We start from the raw sequence: 26330 nt of genomic DNA, 5'->3' as shown, positions 1-26330 counted from the left end.
ACATTCATTTTCTCATTTTCTAAACATAATGCACTTTTTAAGTCCTTGATTTTTTTAATTTACAAGCGTCTCATAACACTTTTTCATTGTCTTATGCACTACTGCGCCTCAGAAGGAATGGCCTTTTAATTATTTATTATTAATCTTCTAAGTAATTTTCAAATAACAATAGAAATTATCTTGTTGCATTGTACTTTTATACAAAACGTATATTTTATTTTCCAGGAAAAGGTATAATTATGCGGCATTCCTCTTACATAAACCATAGAAGTATAATTAACAATTTTGCATTATAGTAATATACAGTATGTCTTTGTAGTAAACAAATAACCCTAGGTGAACACTCGCTGTGTTATATTAACTTATCAACTCTGCCTTTCAGTCATATGATAAAGTATAAAGTAGCTTCCGTCACCATTTTTATTAATATTGTTCCGTAATGGTAAGATCATCTCATTTCATTATTCTCAGAAATCTTACTTTTTTATTATCCAATAGGATCAAATTATTGCCAATAAATAAAATATCTATTCAATCAGTAAATAAAAGGTAAACGTGCATGATTTGTCTATCATATTCAATATCTTGTATGCGATTGAATTTTAACGATAAATTAACACAATTACAATATCGAGTAGGCATTTCACTACACTTTCCTCAGTGGACATCCATCAAGCTTGACTGGGCGGTTACATTTATAATTCATAATCTCTCAGTGTAGGCGATTGCTGCTGTACGTATATGGAGTTGTCTTTCATAAATTACTCTGTGAGAACCAAATAAGCGACGAAGAAAAAGAAAGACGGGGAAAATACAGAACTTCTTCTTTTTCGGAGAAAATAATACTAATTCTAAAAAAGGATAAAAAAAAATATTTAGAAGAAAATTTCTGTTTTGGATACACTGTTAAAACAAGCTTTTAAGTTTCCGAGGATAAACATTTCTATACATTTTACAGACTTTGTATCAAAAGGTAGGTTGCATGAACAATTAGATGTTTGTATACCAAATTTTGTAGATGTGTTATATACTCATAATAACTAGTGTGTTCACATGGTCTAAAAACATATTCGGATGACTATTAATTGTTAAATGAAGCTTTTAGACACAACAATTCAGATAGATACATATACAAACGTAGTATGGTAAAGTCTTTTTCTTGTCAATTAGAACTTTATGGAATTCTGTCCATAAATATTTGAAGCAATGAAATTAAATGCACTTTTTAGTCGACCAGGGATTCATTTGGTTTAAATTAATCGTATCGAATTCATTGTCAACGATTCAACAAATTTCTCTTGAGACGAGAAGATACTTAGAAATTCATAGTTCTTAAATCAATTGTTATGTGCAGAAGTATCACGGATCATAAACTAAATTTTTAAAAGTAATGATCTTAAATAGCGTTTTTAGAATACCTTATTCATTTGCATATAGCAAAGTAATAGGTGAAGTAAAATTACGGAATTCAATATTGGAATATTTAAATTCTTGTAAAATCAGATTTAAATTGCAACTTAAAAGCCATAGGTAGAGTAACATTGGCAGTTCAAATATCATAATGTACGATGTTCCTTTAAAATCAGAATTAAGTTGCAGATAAATTTAATCGCTAAACTTTCACCCGTTTAATACTTAAGTAATATAGTTAATGATAAAATATCTAAATTTAAATGGTAAAGTAATATACAAGCAATTTATATGAGAGATTTTTTTTCGCGAAAATCCAGATATTAATTGAAATTTTTGAATGATTCAACGATTTTCTGGCTATTTGTATTGTTTACCTTTTTTTATTTAAAAGCTCTGATGAATTAAGTTTTAACACAAAAATATAAATCGTCGTATTTCCAGTAATGTTCCGGAAGTTCTAATGTAATGTTCTCATCTGATTTTTTTCTACATTTATCATAATTTTATGGAGGTATGAAAGCTTTTATTTAAAGCTGACAAGAGATTATAAGTAGATCGATATAAATAATGTTTTAGAGCTAGGATCAGAATTAGTTTACGGTTACTAACTTACCATTCTCAAAAACAATTAGTAACTCCATATGGCGATAAAACTATTCTTCGAGCAATATCATTTCTCTGCCAATTATTCAATAAATTGTCATTTCTACTGTTCACCCTAAAGAATAGAAATATAAGAGATCGTTTTCACTTCCATTTGCTACAGCAACTACATGATCTGCTCTTTGGTGTGAATTTGCCTTGCGGAAAGTTGTTCCTTCTAAATATTTAATTACGTTAAAGACATGGCTATTAACTTGAATTTACCTCATGAAATATTTAATAACCATGAAAATATGTACTGGTCTCAACAGAATAATAGTGGGATATTATTGAATGAGAAATAATATTATCCTCTTTTCTGGCTGATCACACACACCAATGTATATATATGTAATATATATGACTAATTCCAAATGAAGATGAGATGTTTATTTTTGGTGCATGTATATGGATATCGAAAGACCAGTGAAAGTTAATCAAGTAATTTTTAGACAATCAGGAACTAATAGTTAGGGTCATGTTTTGAAACTGAATTTTAGGGTATATACTTTTTTCATGTTTAAAATTTTATTTTTACAAAACTTTACTTTAAAACATCAGATTTTTTCAGAATATATATTCGACCTTTGTTTTAGATGTATTTTATTTGTACTACTTTTTTAGATAAGAAAAAAAACTGCTCTGAACACTTGTGGTATGGAATGATTGTTTATTTTAGAAAAATCAAATCTTTAAGACATACACATTTGGTTGGCTCTGGCGATAGATTCTTCTTTGATATGCTCAGAGTTATAAAGTGCATATAATGATCATTTTGTAATGATTTATTAAGTAACAGTATTAGGAATAAAATAAACTTTATTATTGATTAGGAGTTTAAGATTTATTTTATTTTTTGGTTATGATATATGAAATACTAGCAAATAATTTTGAACACCAATGAGTTTGGGATATCTTTTTTACAATTCCAATGCATATTTAAATATAAACACTGTAAAAAGGAATACATTTTATACAAGATTGATATGTGCTGTGATAGTGGTATTGTAATATTCAGTGTATAACTGTTTTTAATATTTTATCTCTTGTTCAACCAGGAATGTTTTTCAACTGTAGTATAAATTGAATGAAAATAAACGCAACACAGATTTAAACAGCTTAAAACGATCCATTTAATAATAAATGTGATTTTTTTTTATGTAAAAAAGTTTTGGTTTTTGTTCCAATATTGTTTTCTAATTGACGTTCACCACCTTTATACATCTTGTCATTACATGAAACGTTGTAGTAAATACTGCTAATGGACTGACTGGAGCAAAAGTCTCTCGGCCAATTCTAAAATTTGATTGGCTAACCTTCCAGGGGATAGCAGCCAATATCCGCAATATTCCCTGTGAACAAAACAATGTTGAGAAGAGTGATTAATAATGAAATCTGGGTACTCCAGTATAATTTTACTTAATTCGGGTTTTACATGGGATATGGATTCAAAGCCTATATATCTTTGTGTTGATATGGCATATAGTATTGACGGATATAAGTTTGAAAATTAACATTGCATGACAAAACAACTATATACCTAATACGAGTTAAAAACATGTTGAAAATTTTTTTACGTGTTAAAATCTCTATCCTCTGCGTGAATTCCAAGATTGCTTTGTTCCTTTTAAGATCAATTAAACAGCGGTCGAACGATTTGATGATCTTTTTACTTCACCCTCTCCCTTTTACTCTTTTCAAAGTTTCCCGTAGCATCGTCACTTAAGTAATTAACGAACTTTTTAGTGTAAGTGGTGGGTGTAAGTCATTTGTTTTCAAGTTTTTTAAAACATTTTTATATGAATAGAGGGAGTATTGATATATACGTCATCGAGAATGGGACTAAACGATACAAAAAAACTACATCTAGCGTGGGTATAGTAGATAACAATGGATATTGAAGATTTTTTAAAAAAATGTTGTAGTAGCACAGTGCATACTAGTAATGTATGATGACATGCATTTATATACATGTATCTCATAAAAGCTAAGATTCAAAAACTTTTTTTTGTCCATTATGGTTTTATCTGCTCTTTGATTTGTGTTATAGGTTTTTAATTTTTATATTTATTGGACTCGAAATTCTCAAGAGAGACCGTATATGCCGAATTGCGCATCTAGTGAAGTAAAAAATATGAGTTTTACCGTATATGTAATTACACCAAAACATTACTTTTTGCTTAAATTATTTATGACATTCATAAGTGACCTTCAGTCGGAAAACCTAGATCCAATACTGGAATTGGTTGCTGTATGTTATAGTTGTCCACGATTGTTTTCCTTTAATTGTGTTCAGTGTAAATCAAGCCCTTTTTTCGAGGTGTGTCGCATTTTGTCACCCTGGAGGTTTCAATAGCTTACTACACAGTAAGGGTATTTTACATTTCGTTTTTCATATATATTGCCTTTGGTCTTTGATGGGTTGTTGTCTCGTTGGACCAATGGTTATTATCTAACATCTCCTTATTAACTGTGTTTAATCTTTTACCTCGGAGAAGATAAGTTATGCAGTATAAACTCACTTATCTTAAGCATTAGCAAAATTGGGAGGCCATATGACAGTTGTGTTATGAACTGTGAGAGGGTGTCTATGAAATACTACGAAATGCCAACTTTTTCAAGAACATTATTCTTATTGTTCTTCGTCTGTTCAGTTTCTTGACGGTTATCAAAATGCTAAATGAGATAATATAAAAGAATAAGTAAAACAAAAACAGCCAATACCATAGTCAAAAAGGAAAACAAAAACAGACAATAACCATAGTCTAAAAGGAAAAAAAACCCAGACAATACCATAGTCAAAAAGGAAAACAACAAACAGGCAAATAATGTCTACAAAATGCTTCACAGATGTCTCTGTACATTCTGTTCAATGAGAAATTCAGTGTTGATTTAACATCTTTAATCGCCTCTGCTTGTAGTTTACTACTAGTTTTTGAGACTATCCTATATGTAAAGGACTTATACAACTAAAGGTGACATCTTTCCATTGTGATGTCTAATAAATTTTCATTAGGTAGCTGGTTGCTGATTCATTGATGATAATCCTCTATTGGTATCCGATCTACAACATATTTTGAATCGAAACAAAAACCGACAAAAGCGCTCACGTAATTTTTTTTTTTATCAAATTGCCATTTTCATAAGCATGCATTATCCTCATATTTTTTTCTCTAGCGCCTCTGTTCTATCTAAATATTAGTATAGTATTTGTTCCCCAACAACGCAGATTTTATCGTGAGCAGTGCTGAACCTTGTTAAAAAGGTTTGGTAAATTAATCATCTCTCCATTCTAGGTTCGACTAACAGAATGTCAGATTACATTTCCGTGCCTTTCTAGAAGCATTGATCAAATACATCTAAAATGTATATAATTAGGTAAAAACGTAAATGATGGAATGTTAATCTTGTAACCTTAAAAACTACAAACACTTTTGACCTCTGTTGGTACTAACAGAAATAGGAGCGGTTTGTTTTGCTCAGATATGATAAAAATGTAATTATGATTAACCTTTTTGATGTCTTTATTAAAATGTTTACCATTGAATATTGCTATCCCAGTTGTAACTTCCATTTCAATGCAGTCATAATACGCAGTACCAGTTCACGCAGAACATTGGAGATTTAGAATAAAAGCTTCTTTTTCTATTTGTGAAGTGGAACGAAAGTCCGCATTAAATAGATCTGTAATATTTCAAATGGAAATCAGCATGGAGTAATTTACAGTATTTGAGAAAACATTGTTTCACAATTACCTTTATAATTTGTAAATGTATCGTTGTGATATCTATCATCTGTCATTTTCACTGATGTCGATTTCATTTTAAAGCGAAATTGTCATGTATATGTCAAGTGTGAAATTTGACTATCCCAAAGAAATAGATCTTTTAATCCTTTTACAAATCTCCTATAAATCTGTTGGAATCATTCAACTTTATAATGGATTTCTTCAGGTTTCCAAGGCGGAATGAAAAGATTTTAATTTTAGACAACATTGTTTTTTTTTTTAAACATTATTCTCTGCTCCTGAACTCGAGACAGAAAACGATAATCTTAAAAGTATTTTAGGAGATATTTTGTATAAAAAGCTTTGAAAAAGTCATTACAAATTGATTGATAGTCCGTCTTATTTAGTTTAATTTAATCCGTTCATTTTAGAAAGTACGTCATTTAGTTTGTTTCGAATCTGTTAATGCACTACATGATAAATATGTGTCAAAAACGTACTTGAATTTCAGGGATGGAATAACTTTTGCAAGATGTGCTTATAATAATAATAAATTCTTTATCGTATGAGAATAACTTAATTAACCTAGTCTAATTTTCATTGAGGCCCTCAAACAAAACACATGTATGCAGTTAAATTTTTTTTAAATTACTTAAACATTTTATGACGTTACTTTTTGATGTTGATCAGGGTAAAGTCTTTGATCATTTAGAAAGAAAGACGCTTCTTCTACTTATCATCTGACTAAAATGAAGCTTTTTCTGGAAAAAAAATAGCAAACTCTTCCAAAAAAAAAGTAAACTGAAAAATCCAACATTACTGACGATCAATGGTCTAAACAAATATTGGTATTAACCATTCTATATTTGTTCTGATGTACAATAAATGGAAACAAGATAATGGAGTCAAAATCTAGACATCTAATCATTTTGTTTATCTCTACAATATCAAGGCTTATATTTGTCTTTTACCATACATTTTCATTTTGAAGTATGGTTTCACATTTGATGAACCTCTTTAATATTTTACTGTGCACGTCAGCAATATGAGTATTACAAATATGATAAAAATGAAAATGAAAGGATTTTAACGGAAATTACAATTTTAGTATGTATATACGTAGGGTGATTTTTATTTGTGTTAGAGAGAAGTGGCAAGGTATGTCAAGTTCTGATCGAATTAGACGAAAAATCAACTTGTTTTCAACAGTTTTGAAAAAATTCACAGGGGTTCATATTTCAATTTTCTTTCTTTCAAAAAGTCACGAAAACTAAAGATTTTCACATGGAATCCATTTAAGGAGATAAAATGCTAAATAGAACATGAATAAATAATTCCAGGTATTTGATGGTGTTCGTGTTGCTCAGTCTGTGATTGTCTATGTTATGTGTTGTGTACTGTCTTTTTGTCGTTTTTTGTTTTTGCCACAACATTGTCCTTTTGTTTTCAACTAATTAGTTTAAATATCCCATTTGTCTCTTTCGCCTCTTTAATTAAGAATAATCTTTTTGTTGTTTATCATCACTCTTAGAACAGAATAGCGAAAAATATTTAAACACTTTCAAATGAAAACTTAACCATTTATTGCCTTGTAAGAATACATTTAACCAAATTACGCACTAGTAAACTATTGTATACACGTTTTTAAAAGAGTCGTGAACTATGAATAAAGAAGACGGCGCCTGAATCTATATGTTCATAAAATGAAGTTGATTTAAAGCTGTTGAAGGAAAAGGGCAACCTATTTTCTGTGTTTCGTGTGTATTTCCACAATGCTAATTTCGACTAAGGGTGTTGCAACCTTATGTTTTATACAATTTATATAATTTAGCGGTTGGCAATATGTATTAGTGTAAATGACAAATTATGGTCAAGTCAAATAACCTTAAATTGGGAATATATTCAAAATGACACATCCATTTAAGACAAAGGAGACGAAATTCCATGCTTTTATTTTTTTCAATGTTTTTAACTCAGCAAACTGTTTAAAGGTGTGCATCGAAGTAGAGCTCGTAAATTTGTGTATGATCAATGTAAACTTATAACTCATTTTAACAAGTCTGTTGGCCCTTTTTGTAAACCATGCTGTTTCAACCAATTTATTTTCGACTTCGAGTATGAATGTCCCTTTGACATCTATTGTCTCTCTTTTGAACAAATCTATTCTTCAAGGTCATCAGTTTAACATTGTAGTAAGATCTTTGACTTTTTTTTATTGTTACAAACATTGATTTTGTTTTCAACAAATTAAAACATAGCTAAATACGTATTGCAATGCAGTTATGATCTAACATACTATCGATACTTATATGTCAATGCTCAAGGCCATGCTTATCTTACACCTTTAAGTCATCTTTACATTAAATCCGCTGAATGTGTATTGAATAATATATTGGAATCTGGGAAATATGCTTTTTTATTAGTTGAGATTGGCTTTGACCTAGTTTTCAATAACTGAGAGTACTGTAGGATCGGTTCTTTGGTTCTTCTTTTTTTTTTGTGTAATACCTGTCGATGAATCAAGGTATTTTAAACTGATCAATACAGTTAGCTTTTAGTTGTGCTATTTTAACACTCTCTTAGATTAGGGAGAGGTTTTGAAGTTTCAAAACATGTTGAACATCGCAATATTCTTTATGTGTTTGTCCCAATTCAGAAGCCTGTAATTTAGTGGTTTGCGTTGGTTGTGATTGGGTTTGTTTTGCCTAAATCGGTTCTAGTTTTTTCTGTTGAACTGTTTTGTGCTGTTGTTGTTGTTTTGTTGTTGTTGTTTTTTTTTTTTTGTGATGATGGAGTCTTTATACATTATTATATGGTTTGGGATTTGCTCATTGTAAAAGGCCATACAGGGATCTTTAGTTATTTACATTCTCCTTTGAAAAGCTTTACTACTCCAATGTCAGGAAACCAGAGAAAAGTTTGTGTTGCTGATATTGCAGGGATTTTGGGTAATCTATATATATATATACATGTGATTTTGATTGCATATATTTAGAAAATTCTGTTGAATTAATATTATTTCATTATTTGTCTAAAATGAAGGTTAGAGCTTTTAAAGTTGCACACTTGTGTATCATTTGATTCGTTTTTATGGTTATGTTGTTTGGTTTGTGCCTTGTTGCAATATTCGTTATGCCGAGACTTTTTGTGCGTTTTTAATATTCACAAATCGATTTGAGTGAAAATGTGTAGGATATTCATCCGTTTATTTACAAAAGATTGACACAAGTTTTGAAAAGTATTCACGAAAGACTCAGTATCTTCTTATCTGTTGTAATTGTCAAGAGAAAATGTTCAATAGCAGAACCATGATATTTCGTATGGTAAGATACTTAACCGCAAGTTCAGTTTTTGATCGTACACATTGTCATGTACACGAGTATCTCGGGAGTAAACATTGGATGGTCACGTGGAATTATTAAATGCAGTTATTATTGATAAAATTCAAATTATTAGTGACAACAATAAGTCTTCCTTGCCTGATAAGTACTAATGGGATGAAAATTGCAGTCTTGTCGTACGAAATTTCCCAAAGTGCTCTTATAAATAGTTATTATCGAGAAAGCAAGCAAACACAAACCTTTCATCGTATCAAAGCAAGTCCGTTTGTTCATACAAATTGCGCATATTTTGTTGAATTATTTTGTATATTCGATGTAAATTATTCATAAAACTCGCAAGGTCAGGACCTCTACCATTTGAAATAATCTTCAGTATGAAACGTACGATGTTTATTGTAAAGAAAAACATATTTGACAAAATAAGAAGCTGTTTCTGTCCTATATACTTTCAGAACTACAAAATACCTGTAACATATAACAGTTGTGTATAATCTTTCCCAGCTTAAGATTATTGTGATAATTTCTATTTCCCTTGAATAAGAATTTGAAATTAGTATGACAGAATCGTGAAATTAGTGTTTCACAAATAAAGAATTCAAATACCAATTGAAGTTTGGAATTAGCAGTATGTTGGTATTTTACCTGAATTTACCAAATGAACTGATTATTTGACATGCTGCCACTATATATAATTTCAATCAATTTAAACAAAGTCATAACTGTTTGTGTTTTCAATACGCAACATGCATATTATCAAAATAGAAAGAACCTGCACTTTATAGGTCATTAATAATGTAAATTGTAATTTCAATTCATGCTATAATTGGTGATAATTCTATAGTGTTAGATGCAAATGTTAGCGTAGCAAAAACGTAAGATTTAAGTTACTGTATGATGTTTAACGAGGGGCGTAAAAGGGGGGTATCTACATGGAAGAACGCAAAAAAAAAAATTGCCATTTCACGATGAACGAACAATTAAAAATTTCTTACACTTTGATCTTTTTACCGATTTCACGAAACACGGTTATTAACGAACCTTTTTCACGGCAGCACGTGAAATTAAAATGGCAAAACACGTTGCACGAAAATAACCCTTCACCACCCTCTTTAACACACACTCAGAAGTTTTCCATACTCCTCAATTCCAACAATGCGTCTCTCTCTTTTTCTTTTCCAAAGAATATTAATTGCTATCTTGACATTCATTTATTGACACTATACAGATTTAACCCTGCATATACAGAACTAAATTAGAATGTATCTGTTTTCTGTATTGGTTACGAATAAGGTTTTTATGGTTAAATAAATAAGTCTATAATACAATTATCATAACAATACAGGACTATAATGTATGTATTGAAGCCAAAAGGATGTTCATTTGGTGTAAAGAAGTATATAATATGGAAATTACGGAAGAACGAATGCTTAGTTATACAAGAAAATAATGCCGTATTAAACAGAATCCTTTTGAAGTTGGCAAAATTGGCGGCTTAAAATCTGAATTTTATGTAAGGGACAACGTTTGTGTGACGTCAACGGATATGTTGCGGTGTGTTTTTCAGGCATTCAGAACAGATAGAAAATCAATAGTTCGTCTTTTCATTATTTAAGAATAATAGTAATAATATATGTAAATTTGTATTTGTTTCAATGCAAACCTCTACAATTGGTATTTGAATCGTTAGAAAAGTATAGGACTGTTCATTCATTTGCAGTTATAATTATCACTAGATAATTAAATTTCATCCTTTGTTTGGTTTTAACATTACATAATGTTCTTCGTTGGTCATGACACAATATATTCATGTTCTTTAACACAAAAGTGAATTCTCCCGTTGTTCTAAAATATTGAAAAAAATAAATGATGACGTACGTTTCAAAAAAACACCTTTTATTCTTATTATGTAAACGTTTTTTTTTTTCTGTCGTTTGTTGAACAAAATGATTGTTACAATAAATTGCTTGTGACCTTTTTTTTTATGTATTTACCAGAAAGGACGGGTATCATGTATTTAGATCTATTTGTTAGTCAAGTCCCGCATTCACCATTCGGTTAGTACATGTAGGTGTCCAATTCTTTAAACAAATTACATATTAATTTTATTTGTTAGATTTTGTAAGGGCATACGATACAGTTACAGGGGAGGTAATGATGTTGCTAACGTAAACTATTATTTTCGTGACGTCAAATTCTAATGCAACAACGTTTGTAACGTTCATTTTGATTGGATAACGTCACTTTCTTGCATGGCATCAATTGACAATTGATGCTATGGGACGTACGCGCAAGCGCAGACGGCATATGACAGATTTTAAATACATTGATTGATTGATTGTTGGTTGCTTAACGTCCAGTGGCAAATATTTCATGCATATTCAGGACGAGAACAAGTTCACAATAAATACAATAGGTAGGTCTTGTCACAATACAGGCCATCTGGGATGATGGTCTGGAAAATGTTGACTGCCACTGGAAAATGAGGGTATATTGGATAGGGACAGAAATTTTGCCTTGCGACAGGCCACCTACGGAACCCTCAAAGAGTTGTTGCAAGGGTTCTTAACGTGCAAAGAGCGTGGCACTCTCTTTACACGAGACATCGGATTTAACGTCCCCATTCCGACCGGACGTGACTGCGAACTTGATACATCCCGCACAGCCAAACGGACGCCCCACTTCAGCAAGCGTTTTACTGCCGGTCGGGAGAAGACCAAGTGACCATATTTCTATTCCCCAGTCACCCTTGAGGTGATTTTAAATACATGTTTTAACGTTGTTTTCTGTCAGTTTCATTAGAATGGAGATAACAATCTTGTATTTTAAGCTCCGACGGCATCAATTGGGGATTTGATGGTCGCAAATACCCGTTTACTGTCTCCGCTAACGCGTCGCCAGTAAACTTAATTTGCGACCATCAAATCCCCAATTGATGACGTCGGAGCTTAAAATACAATACAGTTATATCCTAACTGTGACATATCGGGAAAAGATGCATTTTTCGACTGATTTTTATCATTCAAACTGATTTAATTTGAAAACGAGTGAATAGACCCCCATTTTTAAAAACGACATTTTGTTTCATTTTGCAGGGAGATTATATGGACTAAATTTTATAAAACTGTAAATAGTGCATTTTTTTTTAATTTTGATAAATATACAGTAAAAAATGATGTTTTTTTCTCAATTCATGACCATTTGCTAATATATGAGTTATTTCTGAACAAAAAATGCATAAATTTTTAGAATTCTTATAAAATACAGAAATTACAAATTGTTTAACAAAAAACAATTTGTGTTTATCTTTTTTAAAACAAAAAAGTTATGGTTTTCTTTCGAAAGGGAAAATACGGCCACAAATCCGAATTTTGAGCAAATATACAAAATTTTGACCTCATTTAACTCAAAAAGTAGCACATGAAGGTATATTTTTTATTACATATTTGATTTAATCAGGTAAAAAATAGTCTATATGCAAATGTTCATCAACTTGTAAATACGGGATCAAAACTCTATCGTATGCCCTTAAAACGTGTTGTCTATTTGCGGTTGTTATCTTTCTTGAACATTGTACTCGATATGTTCTTTTTCATTGTCGGAGCTTTGTTTGACGCGTATAATCAATATGTGACTGTCTAAACAAATACCAAATTATTACCACTAAACGTAATTTCATTACCTTTATTTTCTAATTTGTTTCTAGTGATATTTACATCACCCCTAAAATAGACATGCATCTATCGTATGATTGATGTATGTATGCTGATTGTGTTTATTGGCTGCTAAAATTATACTCAGCTACAAAAGACATTTTCAGAAACTAATCACTGAACTGCATCTATCTCAGCAACGCATATATTGCTTATAATATGCAACAATTTCAGACAAAAAGTGATGTAGCTATTTTACTTAAATACTATTTCAAGCTTAGAAGAGATACCGAACGGTGGTCCTGTCCTTTATAAAGTTCAATAAATCTAGAGTTTATTGAGCATGTGTAAATGTTTTATTGTGCCTGTCAGTAACAGACTTAATTTTACAATGCTTTAACAAAACTCAGATGCCATTTAACGCTATTTCTCTGATTAATGACGTAATTTTAAACTTCCTAAAACGTAAATTAATCAATGGTGTTTACCAGTTTATCAATTTTTGCGGTTACATTTTCAATTTAAATGTTTACAAGGATATTGATCTATTGGTTAATTGTTTCCCTTTCTTACGTTTGCTTTTCTCTAACTTTAATTAAAGACATGAGAAGGAAGGGTTATATATAATCGGATCATATGTTAAATGAAGAATTTGAATTAAACTGGAAAAGTTGTTATTCTAACCATAGGTTATACAACACTTTAACACCAATGCGATACCACAAGCAGTGGCTGATAGTCACCAATGGTATCTTTATCTCAGAAGACATACCTATATTAAATTCTTCGTAGATAAATTAACGGTATTAATTTACATGTAGGACTACTAACTTCATGGTCTTATTCTTCGGGCAAAAAAAATACAAGGAAAAGTGAAATAGTCCTACATATAAAACAAATATGGAGAATATAACGGTCAAACTTCAACAGGCATGCATAGTTGAACTCAAATTTTGTCGGTTATTCCGACCGGCTTTACGTAACTTTGGATCATAAAACGTTTCAAGTATTCATGTACTTATACACCCTTTGCTTTCAATTTTTGGGGTTTGAACTATCCCGAGGACGGTTAATTCAGAAGAGATCTTTGGTCGTACAGTTCTTTTCATTTTTAAATGTTTCAGAAATAATTTTATATATATATAAAATAATGTTAAAAGTTTTGAACAAAATTCATTTTTGTATAATCATTTTCATTTTTCATACCTCACTTTCCCTTGTATTTGCCTGATAAACGAATAAGACCAAGCTGTACTCCATGTGGAGCAGTATTTATTTAATCGTTTTAAAACCCGATATTACCTGTCATTATTACGACAGTTCATATTATCGAAGCCTCAGTTTACAGAGGTGTTGTTTGTATCCTTCCATTTGCTTTCAGTAGTTGTCTTCAACATTAAAACGTCCCCTGGAAATTAGATTTTTGACATTGAATTGAAAATATCCAATTTGAAAACCTTGCAGCAAAAAGTTGAAGAGTTGATAATACTGAAACCTATCCGTGTGAGGTGCAAAACAAAACGTAGCGAATTGGAATTTCGCATGCAAGGCACTAACTGATGAATCTAATTAACGTAAAAGTATAACGATCTTAAATTATAATCGTAGAATAGCAACAGTCGTGATAGTTTTAAAATCAAATTGTTCAGCTCTTCTTTACAATTGAATTTATTTTAATCGAATTGGATGTATGCCTACACTAAACATGCGAAAAGCGTAATAATGTAACCTGCTGTTAATAGATGAATGCATTTGTTTAGCTAAACAATGACAGTTATTAAGTTATTGCTTGAAAATGTTCTATGTTGTTTTGTTTGCTATAACACCTCAATAAGTTAAAAAGAGGGTACTTTTCCTGTTCGTTCCGTTTGTCTATTAAATCTTAACGTTTGATTTTGTTAAATTTAATGGACTTCTCCCGTTTTGAATTTACCTTGGAACTCGGTATTTTTTGTTTATATTTTTTTGTCTGTGGAATTTGTCATGCTGTCTGCAAAAAAAAAAAAGAACTTTTACAAAAAGTTTTGACCAACCGTATTTCTATTATCAGTCTAGGTTTGGGCAGCAGTGTTTCTTTAATGGCATAAATAATACCCAAAACTTGTTATCTTGTAACTGAAAGTAATCAATTCCATTTAAAAACGGCATATTATGCTATAAAAAAATCAATTACATTTTCATTTATCTGTACCTGTCAAATTTGGTGCATAGTCCCTAAGAATACATACTTCCCCTTTCGGTGCCCTTGTCAATGACATTCCAGAGCCCCTCTTTATCTCGATCTACCCCATTTTGTAGAATTCTTCATGCTAAATCGGTTGTTAATTTTTTCTCTTCTTCATTCCTTAAAAGCATATTTTTTGGCAAACGAGTTACGCCTTGTCAGTCAATCAATCAATCAATGTAAAGTAACTTTCCTAAAAGTTTATGTCATATAGAATTTACATAAATCAGAGAGACTTTTGGCCGCCAATAAAGAAATAAACATGAATAAAATTACTAACTAATTCGGAGTATTGACAAGTAATGTCAATTTAATAGGACAAACATTACCTTACTCGTCATAAAATAATGTGTCAATCCATTATATTAATCAACCAGTTGTTCTATCGCTAATTGGTTGTGCATCTGCAAGTTCAGAATATAAGGCAAGAATCTAATATCGCACTTATAGGCTTATATCTATAGAACGACGATTCGGCAGTGATACGCCAACACAATGCTATGCTTATTTTGTCGTTTGCACTGGGTTGGGTGGGGAGGGTGCCGGTGTTGCGGTCCTTGTGATTTTTTTATGCCCCATTTATTATGCCCTATTTATTGGCATTATGTTTTCTGGAGTGTGCGTCCGTCCGTTCGTTCGTCTGTACGTGCGTCCGTTCGTCCTGCTTCAGGTTAAAGTTTTTGGTCCAAGTTAAAGTTTTTGGTCGAGGTAGTTTTTGATGAAGTTGAAGTCCTATCAACTTGAAACTTAGTAAACATGTTCCCTATGATATGATCTTTCTAATTTTAATGCCAAATTAGAGATTTTATCCCATTTTCACAGTCCACTGAACATAGAAAATGATAGTGCGGATGGGGCATCCGTGTACTTGGGACACATTCTTGTTTATCAGAAAAACAGAAATGTTCTTGCATGTAGGAATACCGTGCCATTTTTAGAAATCTATACGTCATTTTATGAAAAACTGAAAAATTACTTTACACATTTCGCCTCAAATTTTATTGAATTATTAATACACCTCTATATATAGCTCTTCATATTACAAAATTTGTCGTTATTTTTGTCAGAAACAGAAATGAATAATCATTATAATAGTACCAGATCAAATCCCATTTGGACATAGGTCGTTATATCTAATATTTTTCGATATCAGATATGACATACGGTCGATGTAAGTAATTGTTTTGTCTGGACAGTCTTTTTACTGTTGTGCACTTTGTACTAAGTACGTTACATACATGTAGGTGCTGTTTTAAGGAAACAGTGAGCGTTTTTATGATTTTTATGCAATAAATTGTTAATCAAATATAGCTTGTTACCTTGCGCAAATAGTTAGTTTTATTTTTTTGTTTTTACTATTCCAGCTAGTGTAGAATCATATTCAAAACCGTGTGGCTGTGGACATTGATTGACGACCTAAATTATCCCATTGACTGGGAAAGATTAGGTGAACGTATGTCTGTATAGACCACTGCTCACTACTTACTTATTATAGAATTTAAACCGTGGTTTCATCAAAGGTTCTTAACGTCTTTAATAATAAAATATTTCGAAAAAGTAATCAGGAATAACCTTTATATTTTGATTTATATTATTGATGTAAATCAAAACATCGTGTTATTCCTGATTATTTTTTCGAATAACTTTATTTGTTTGTTGAGAACCTTTGGTGACCCAACAGTTTAAGTGTCATTAAAAAGTACATATAGTGAGCAGTGGTCGTTACAGACAAACATTCACACAATCTGTCCCAGTCAATGGGATAATTTAGGTCGTCAATCAATAGCCACAGCCACACTGTTTTGAATATGATTCTATTTGGTTTTTTTACCGAAAAAGAAATTGTTGGGACTGCAACCGATCGAAATGCAATCCAATTCTTTCATACTTTTATTTGCTTTTATAATTTTTTTTAGGTTTACACATCGTTTAAGTACATGTAGAAAGGTGTCTTATATATTTATTTTCTAAATGTCAATATAATACCTAAAATGTTATAAAGATTCAAAATGATTTTTATCAGCTTTTCCTTTTAAGTACCAACATTTGCAGTAAGATAAAAGTTGGTCGCTAATGACTAAAGGGAAATTTTCAAAGTGGACGATATTTCGGATCCTTTTTCAAAAAAATTAAGCATTTGAAATTTTTCAAGATCAAGGACTATATCAATTGTGGTACAAAATGTCATGAACAAAGATTGGCATCTTTAAGAGGAGATCTATAGTTTGGGTTTAATATTTTCCAAAAAACTATGGATATGCATTTTTGTCTTAATTTGTCAATTTTTAAATGTGTTTGGTGTCACATTAAAGCTGCCAGTGAAATGTTTGCACTGGAATGGCACTTACAGACTATATCATCTCTATAAAAACTCCAAAATGAGTCTGAAAAAAAACTGGTATGTTGGATGACTAAATTATCACAATAGATTTAAGGGATTAAATGGATTTAAAACAGATACAGAATTTAATATCGTACGCAAACTTAAAAGAAAACAAACAAAAGGTTTCCGAGCAAACATCCGCCTTCGTGCAATATTCTTTGAAAGCATTGAAGGAATGGCTTAAAATAAAAGGTAATATTTACATTTATTTTCATTAAGGATCGATTAAAATGTTACAAAGCTACACAATGAATGTACGATTTTCTCTCTTGGTGTGAATGAACTTCATATCTGTCATAACACCAGGTCTAGTAAAGTTGACAAACGAAAGGAAAAAACAAAAAGACCCAGAAACAAACACGAATACTCAAAAACAATCGACTTAATGTTAACAATATGGAATAATTACATTAGATGTATGTTTCATTATGATACTTTATTCTGATTGGCTAACTGCACATCACGTGTTATTCCGTAAGCAATTGCATTGCTCAATAAAACTTTTCATTCATGATAACACGTGGTCCCATAATAAAGTGCACAGGTGAATTAAATAAAACAATAATAAAATTCGTGTTTTCATGATCATTGCTAAAAAATGTAATTATAAGTATTGAATGCTTCTTTTTGTAACTTCATAGGGTTGTAAAAGCGTTGACCGTGCGCACATTTTTAGTATGAGGCGCTTCCTCGCATCATACAAAATGTACTTCGGTCAACGCTTTTACACCCCAATGAAGTTACAAAAAGAAGCATTCAATTCTTAAATAAAAGAAAAAGATGAGAAGGTCCATTTCGTTTGGTTATCTATTTCTATAGAGTAAAAGCGATGACTGCTTTGATATGCCACGTGTTTTTCTTAAGATTTTAAATCTTACAGAAAAAGCATATGTTTCGCAGCGAAAAGATAGTTACCTCTTCAATTTAAAACATCTAATTGAATATAATTTTGAACCCCGGAAATTTAAAGATCATGGGGTTCGGTGTCTGAAAAGTATATTGTTTTCAATAACGCCTTGTACTTAAGCTTTTGCAATGCAAATTCCTGACAAAACAATATATAGTTAATGTGATATATTATCGAAGAAGCTCTATTCCGGAAGTCAATAATTGAACTATTTATAACAAAATGAAAAATAACCTGTAATTGACACGCTGTGATAAAGATTATTAATTTTCTGGAAGAAATGGCATTTGTCATAATTATCGAAATATATTCAATAGTCATTTCAGCTTAAATAATCCTACGATTGTATAGTTATTTCCTTTTCACAGCCAAATATTCAGACAAAATTCAGGATATCACATTTAATGTCCCCCTTTCTTTTGAAAAGAAAAAAACCCTTATCATTCTGTTAAAAGATATATTTGAATTTGTTAATTACAAGTCAGACAGCCGTAATGTGAATGGGCATGTCGTCTTCCAAGTTAGAATATCATGTTTTGACATCTTGATTTTCATTTAGCGACATAGTAATGAAAATGGAAAAGTATTGAAAAATAGATTAATTACACGAAGGTTTATGAGTAAAAATGACACGACTCAACAATAAAATATCACTACAAGAAAAGAAAATCGCTATAAAAAGGTTCCTCAAACGAATTACGCCTGCTGTCGTACAAATAACTGGTATACAACTAATGTTGCTCTGTATATAAAGTGCATGTCTATATTGTACAAATAAAGTTTTCTATTATCCTGCTTCTATAATATATATATATGTTGAGCGAACGGAATAAAAATACTGTTTTGTCACTGTTTTTATGGTCCTCTTCGCGGTCCACGTTTAGGCCAAGTCGATTTCTGTAAAAGACAATTAATAAACATCTGTAAAATATAATTTTTTGTACATAAATAAGGCCGTTAGTTTTCTCGTTTGAATTGTTTTACATTATCATTTCGGGGCCTTTTATAGCTGACTCTTCAGTATGAGGTTGGCATATTGTTGAAGACCGTACGGTGACCTATAGTTGTAAATGTCTGTGTCATTTTGTTCTCTTGTGGAAGGTTGTCTCATTGGCAATCATATCACATCTTTCTTTTTTTTTATATATATAAACGAAAACAAAAAACAAGTCGGTGAGAAGAGGTGCACAGTTGGTTCCCATTGTAATGTTGCATGTCTGCTTAAAATGAAAAAAAAAACTAAAAAAAAACATGATAAATATAATGTCAATAAAAAAACAACAACAATCTGGATGAAAAAAATGAAAGCGATTTAAACATGAATGAGTTGCACTTTCATAATACAATATAATTGTCCTTAAAAAAAATTCTTAATGAGTTCTAAAATTGTTTGCCATATATAAAGTTTAAAATATATTGCAAAACAATCCTGCTATAAACTTTGAAGGGAAGTTTTTATGAAGCATATGAACAAGAACTTATCCTTAAATAATGGATTATTAAATGATTTTCTTATTGATATATAGCTTTATATACAAAATGATTTTGGTACTTAATTTCTGTACTGTAATTATTGTAATGTCACCGAGTCAGCTCTTTCGAAGTATTATATTACATTTCCTCTTCAGGCAACTCGTTAACCTTTTCTTAAATGAATTTGGCCGTCAACCATCACAAAACCAAATTAAGCGTTATAGATATTAGACAATTTACACAATGATACTTAGTACTAAAACATCTTATGTTGTCTACACATCACATCAGTGTGATATGACTTAATTGAACTTATGAATTCTGTATTAAGCCCTTCTTTGTGTTCTTATTTTGACATGATTTTGACTGATCAAACGGCTTTATGGGCTAGTTATAACATCCTTTCCTCACGCTAACATAAGTTTTGCTTCATTTTTATGTCGTTATTCCTTTCCGGGATTTGACCAACGGAAATCGATGTTTCATTTGTACATTTCCCTTGTACATTTATATAGTTAGGGCAGACCTTGGTTACGATAACTCCTTACATCATTAATGCGTTTGTAATAGTCAGCTTCGTCATCGCTTTTTGAAAAGCATTTATATAAATCCGAATCAATCAGGTTTAATGTTATATTTATAAAAATACTGAAGATAAATTTATTTTAAAAGAGATATCTCTATTAAACCTTTTTTAAGAGATTAACATATGCCTTCTTTACTGCCAGTACAAGATGTATCCAACATAATGACTGCGAAAAACTTACCTCCAAATTAAAATTACCTCAATCAACATCAAACAATAAGAAGGAACCAGCGTAAAGTAGCGTGATTCAGGGGATTTTAAATCTAGAGAAGAAGGATCGGTCACCAAAATGCTTATCGGCCTGGAACTAGAAAGTCTGTAGTTAAGAAGAACAAGCCAAAGACGGATTTTTCTGTAATAAGTGGTTGGGGTTCGGTCTAAGATATCAAACATGGCGAATTTTTGTTAAAAAGCAAAACAAAAAGAATTATTAAACTCTTTACGCTTTCAAAACTTTGAAAGTATTGATAAAGTAAACCAATCGCTTAAAAACAACTCAAAGGCACTTGATACAACAAACTGCAAAACCAAACAATTCAAGATTTGTGATTCATTGGAACTAGCTAGAAGAAGATTTAGTGTGCGCCAAGTCAGTTGAGAGCTTTAAAACATCACTGCCAATTGGTACCCGCTTTTCCGTGGAATTGTAGCCAGAATTGATAGCTTCGACGTAACGATTCAAATACAGATACACAATCTTGTTTTACTTTTTTTTTCCATTTTATTAAAATAGCCCTGCAATATTTCCAAACTATTCAATGCTATTTAGTAATTCAATTAAAATTTAAAAATCTGGTATCAAAATCATTATCAATTGAAAACAATGAGTTTAAAACCTTTCAATGACAGTTTTCCTTTCACAGAAAATAGAAATAAACCAATTTATTTGATACTATTGAAATTCAGAGATCTGCATGTTGTAATTAGTTTGACGTCACAAAGATGAAATATTATCAATGCACTGAACGATACATAGAGAATAATTATACATGGCAAAATCCGTATCGTATGTCGTATTCTCCCGAGGCACCAATATCAGCCCAAGGGCCTTTAGGCCCGGGGGATGATATTGGTCGAGGGTGTTTTATACGCTTTATCATATATTTCAACAGAAGAGTATTATATTATATGAACTGTTTACTGATCCATAGCACTGGGCTACGTTCAGTTCTACTTTTGTCTTGTTTCAAAGGCCTTTAATAAAAGAACTGCTCAATTACTTATCCGAAATAGGGGTGTGATAAAGGGTATGCGATAAAGGGTGCGCATCAAAGTTGTGCGATATGGATTAAACAGCAGGCTATTTATCAAATATGCAAAACTACTGTATTTACTACTAAACATATGATAAAAAGTTATAATTGATTTGTTATTGTTTTGATATAACTATTACTTGCTTGTTAATTGACTGATCATAAGTCATTGAACGGAAACCTTTCCCCAATACAAAGAATTAGCCTTTCTGTTGTAACAAATACCTAAATAAAATTTATCAGTGTCATTATTTTACGGAAGTTTAGTTATCTTGTCGATTCTGAATACACAGTAAACTGTTGTTTATGATACAAGTTACATTATTTATTAACCGAATAACTAGCGTTAAATAGAATACATTTTCTTAAGCCTATATGGGTACCCAATGTTCCAACTATTCTAAATAGTTATAGAAGTAGTCGTGGAAAAGGCTGATTTATATGACACCAGTAGTAACGTTGACTCGAGTTGAGCTAGCTAATAGTGATAATCACTTCAGATGTTGGAAGAGTTAATAGAATTAGCTGAGCTAGGAAATCCACGAGGGACCGTCATAATAACAGCAAAATTAATCAATCGTAAAAACAACAGACTTTATTGGTTAAACTAGAGATTAGTCGATCAGTCCAATTTCTGTGTACTCCGGAAAAATAATACAACAAATATTAACTTTCCTAGATATAAATGGATATGTCACTGGTCACTTGTAGGTCAATGTTGTAACAGGGATGGGGTGAACGACTCTTGATTACAGATAAATGACGGATAGGAAATGACATTACGGAAGATTAGTCCACCTACAATTTAAGTGTATCCTTTAATTATTAATTCACTATCTTAACACTTTATAAGAAACAATACAAGAATTGCGGTATGAAAACAAAATATTTGCAAATTTTTTGCACAACACACCACCCAGAAGATATGTAGAAGCTGTGAATTTCAGCCAATCAGATCTTTTAATCTAAGATCAAACAGGGACGCAAATTCACGGAGCTTGTTTGCAGAAAACGATCATATTATTCATATTTAGTGTTGAATATAATAAACAAACCAGTAATATAATAACTTGACACAACATGCACGAACTTTTTATTATGGAATAATATCGCCTCATTTTTCCTTAAACATAATTGGATGAATAAATTCTAAAATAGTATTTTTATTCAAATCCGAGTTCAAATGATATTTTTTCACTGGTTGTGATAAAAGATGAATTGTAAATACAATATATGAATTGATATTATGACAGGAAGTAAGGATATAACTTAGGCTCTGTTCGTTTGTTTAATGGTGACAACAACTAGTCATGTCAAAAATTGTTAGGAACATCATCTCTCAAATGTGTTTACAGATATAGTCATTTATAATTTGTTTTAGACTAAGATCTGAGTATATTACAGTTATTTTTTGTGTTTTATTAAAGCTACCCAGGAAACAAAAATAACGCTGACGTTTTGCTCATTCTTGGCATGAAAACTTTTACTCCTCACAAAAACATATATATATCTAGAATGTGAAAATAACTTATGTATTCACCTCTTAGCAATAAATGTATGCTATATATCATAATAAGAAATATCCAAATGAAATAAGAACGTTTAGATATAAGAAGATGTGGTATGAGTGCCAATGAGACAACTCTCCATCCAAGTCACAATTTTCAAAAGTAAACCATTTGCATGATAACAATATCTTAAATCAAAGAAAAAAATCTAAATTCTTAACCACATAGAAAAGCATGCTCTTTTAAGAGTAAATAATCGTTAAATATAACGCTAAATATATAATATGCGACAAAGAAAGTCTGATTTTAACAGTAATCCCAATCACTCTCACAATTGTAAATCGTGTTCTAACTAGCCTTTTGATCATTGATAGACATTCCCACTGATGCCTTAAAGATCTGCATTCTTTGCTTTCCATTTGAAACATAAAGGACGTTTTCCTTCCTAGTTAAAGACCGTCACAAACCAAAAGGACAATAAAGTAATTACCATATGATTTCGATTTGTAGAAAGTCAAACGTCTGGGGTTCTTAAGGCTTAAAAGAATATTGATAATCGGTAGACAGGACAAGCTGTCGACATGATGTCAACACACTAGATGTCCAGTCTAATGAGATTTGAGAAATGAAAGTCAATAATGTCTTATATTAGCAAGTTTTGTATGCGTTACAACTGACCTTACTTTACATTACTTCAGTAGTAAATTAACACGAGTATTCTTATATTCTAACATGAAAAATGTTCAAGCAAATTATAATTGAACCAATCTATTTAAAATTGAGGTATAGTTTGCCATGACTCTTCTATTACTAGTGTCATTATTATTTTTTTGAAATTAAGATATTTGTGATTTCACACTAGAATTGGATAGAGACTATCTTCTTCTTGACGGAAAAGCACTAAATTAAATCGTATCAAACTAACTTGATGAATCGTGTTCGCTTTTAAACCCTGGTTTCTCGTCACTGACGCTCGAAACAATCAATTCGAAATTGAAACCATGAAGAGCATGCAGTACCCTAAAAATAATGACAAGGTCGCAAGTCATCTGGCCATTTTGAGTATAACTAGTGTGTGCATTTTAACAAATAGTATCAATAAAAGAGTAATAGCAAGCCAAATGAAAAACAGTGAAGAAACAGTTTCAACATATATGTTTATTTCGGGTGAATTATTGTATTTTCCCCATTGTACTGGTACCCTGTCTCAATTCGATACACTCGTCCTAAACATGCATGAAATATTTGCCACTGGAAGTAAAGCAACCAACAATCAACCAATCAATGTGATACTTACACTATTTTCATGTTAATTCTGCATGGTTAATCAAAGAAAACTATGAGTTCAGCATATTACTATATATCAACATGACACTGTACAAACGACATTAATGTTCAGCGTGACATATAAAAAAAAGATGAAAAGCAGAAAACCATTAGTTCCCTCCTCTGATAGAAAAAAAAACAACAACCCTCGAGAGACACGGACCAATATGCCAGATTGACACAATTAAAGCTTTTATTATCCTTATTTTAAATAACGTTGCATTTTGCACTCAATAACAGAAACGAGGGTGCAATTCATGACGAATGCTTGATTAATATTAAATAGAAAAAATGTAATTACACTTTCAATCGATTTAGCAGTTAGAAAATTGCTGTTTTAGATAACAATGATTAAAGATTGTTGCTCATCAACTACCCTTGATATCATAATCAAATGTAGTATGTCAAATAATTTAAGTAGGGACCCCATGCAAGCATGTCGTTACATTACTTTGAATTTTTTCAGTAAAAAGATATTTTCAATTAAGTAAGATATCAGATTATGGTGAACTATTACCAAATCTCCTTATTTTCATATTAAACAATTAAACAACTAAAATAGACGCCTTATTCAGATAACGTAGTCATAAAATTTTCTTTGGTGACCAATCATTGCTGATCAAGATAAAACGTGGAGAATGGAAATTTTGTAAAACTAAATTTTATCCAAAACATAATATACTGAAATATACAAAATGTACAGTCTGCATAACGTACGTAAAGAACATATTCTGAGGTTGTGCACGTATTCGTGTTTCGCCATTTATAAGAAATCAGTGTCAGCTTTTTAGTACATTGTAGCTCGTTATAAATTCCTTTTTTGAAGACATGGCAATTTGTATTACATTGTTGTAAAATGTGAGTAGACGCTATAGTCACTGTGAGTTTCAGACAAGACTGATTGAATTAGTGATATTTCCACTGCTTGGTCATTGACTTGCAAAGTACTTTGATTTTATATTTATATCATTAATACATTTTTTAATGTATGGATATAGGATATTTTTGCAACCTTACAATGTAGCAAATAGTATTGCTGAACTTATAAATTTCATGAGGATGATGTTGTTTACAACTTGTGAAAAAGCGTTTATAAGTCCATTATTTAGAATTTTAATCTGACGGTGATTTGCAAACGTTATATTATCATTCTCCGGGTGCGGGAATTTCTCGCTACATTGAAGACCTGTTGGTGACCTTCTGCTGTTGTTTTTTTCTTTGGTCGGGTTGTTGTCTCTTTGGCACATTCCCCATTTCCATTTTCAATTTTCTTGGTATATTTTCCTTTGTGCTGTATCTCAGATGTTTGTTTCTTAATACAATACAGATAGAATAAATGTTAATGATTTATATACTGTAAACAAATAAAACAGTTAGTTTTTACTACTCACTCCAGTGATAATCCTTGTGTGTCCGTACGTTAAATTTTACTACTCACTCCAGTGATAATCCTTGTGTGTCCGTACGTTAAATTTTACTACTCACTCCAGTAATAATCCTTGTGTGTCCGTACGTTAAATTTTACTACTCACTCCAGTGATAATCCTTGTGTGTCCGTACGTTAAATTTTACTACTCACTCCAGTGATAATCCTTGTGTGTCCGTACGTTAAATTTTACTACTCACTCCAGTAATAATCCTTGTGTGTCCGTACGTTAAATTTTACTACTCACTCCAGTAATAATCCTTGTGTGTCCGTACGTTAAATTTTACTACTCACTCCAGTAATAATCCTTGTGTGTCCGTACGTTAAATTTTACTACTCACTCCAGTGATAATCCTTGTGTGTCCGTACGTTAAATTTTACTACTCACTCCAGTAATGATCCTTGTGTGTCCGTACGTTAAATTTTACTACTCACTCCACTAATAATCCTTGTGTGTCCGTACGTTAAATT

At 31.2% G+C, this 26330-nt stretch overlaps 1 protein-coding gene across 1 annotated transcript in view; it reads left to right on the top strand.

Moving 5' to 3' along the window:
• The first annotated feature begins 533 nt into the window (after positions 1-533).
• The window catches only part of LOC139516931 (neuropeptide prohormone-4-like), a 46757-nt gene continuing 20960 nt past the window's right edge, over positions 534-26330 (top strand). Inside the window, exon 1 of the mRNA XM_071307402.1 lies at positions 534-973. The gene's annotated coding sequence lies outside the window, so the exon portion shown is untranslated. The remainder of the gene's footprint in view (positions 974-26330) is intronic.

This window comes from Mytilus edulis, chromosome 3 (genome assembly GCF_963676685.1).
Source record: "Mytilus edulis chromosome 3, xbMytEdul2.2, whole genome shotgun sequence".
NCBI lineage: Eukaryota > Metazoa > Mollusca > Bivalvia > Mytilida > Mytilidae > Mytilus > Mytilus edulis.
This window is presented reverse-complemented; position numbering and strand designations above follow the sequence as displayed.